Source organism: Otolemur garnettii, unplaced genomic scaffold (assembly GCF_000181295.1).
Source record: "Otolemur garnettii isolate 467f Iridium unplaced genomic scaffold, OtoGar3 scaffold00128, whole genome shotgun sequence".
Lineage (NCBI taxonomy): Eukaryota > Metazoa > Chordata > Mammalia > Primates > Galagidae > Otolemur > Otolemur garnettii.
Window position 1 is genome coordinate 3,799,953 of NW_003852523.1, and position 1,049 is coordinate 3,801,001.

The 1,049-nt window shown below is 51.9% G+C and overlaps 1 protein-coding gene across 1 annotated transcript in view; it reads left to right on the plus strand.

The window, feature by feature from the left end:
• The window catches only part of PFKL (phosphofructokinase, liver type), an 18,621-nt gene that overhangs the window by 5,020 nt on the left and 12,552 nt on the right, over positions 1 to 1,049 (plus strand). The window lies entirely within an intron of this gene.

Consider the following 1,049-nt stretch of genomic DNA (forward strand, 5'->3'; position numbering starts at 1 on the left):
CCCCCCCCCACACACAGACACAGCACACACATACAGAGACACCCCCCCCAGCACATACATACAGAGACTGACGCAGAGACACATCATACATGCAGACACAAACACACATGCCAAGACACACGCACCCTGCCCCTCCGGGGCTCAGCTCCAGGCTGATGTGTTATGTAGTTTCCTTGGGGTCATTGGGTTGGGGATCATGGGGTTGTCCAGGAGGGCCTTAGGGAACCCAGGCAGGGTTCAGGCCTGTGACAAGGTGGTGTGGACCAGGAAAGCTGGGGAGGGTGTTGGGAGGACTTGGCTCTGCCTCTGGGGTGGTGTTTCCAGGGCTCAGAGGGAGACGGGTTCTAGGATGGCCCAAGCCCAGACCCAGCCTGGCAGGGCTCAGGAGTAATGGGGAAATGGGCATTCATCCCCCAGAGCACATCAGTCTGAGGCATGTGTTGTGTCTGGGGTCCTCAGGGAACCTTAGGGCTGGAGCTGACTCCAGGGAACATGTGACCCCACCAGGGACTGCTGTGACTCACAGCCCTGGGGGCCCTGGCCATATATGGCCAGCATGTGTGTGTGACATGTGTGAGTGTGTGCACATGTGTATGCATGTATGTGTATATACGTGTGTGTGCACATGTGTATGTGTGTGCATGTGTGTATGTGTGTATGTGAGTGTGTGTGCACGTGTGTATGTGTGTATACATGTATGTGTGTGTATGCATGTATGTGTATGTGAGTGTGTGCATGTGTGTATGTGTATATGCATGTGAGTGTGTGTGTATACATGTATGTGTATGTGAGCGTGTGTGCACGTGTGTATGTGTGAGTGTATGTGTGTATGCATGTGTGTGCATGTATGTGTGAGTGCGTGTGCACGTGTGTATGCATGTATATGTGTGTGTGCACGTGTGTATGTGTGTATGTGTATGTGTGTGTGCATGTGTGTATGTGTGTATGCATGTATATGTGAGTGTGTGTGCACGTGTGTATGCGTGTATGTGTATGTGAGTGTGTGTGCACGTGTGTATGTGTGTATGCATGTATATGTGTGTGTGCAC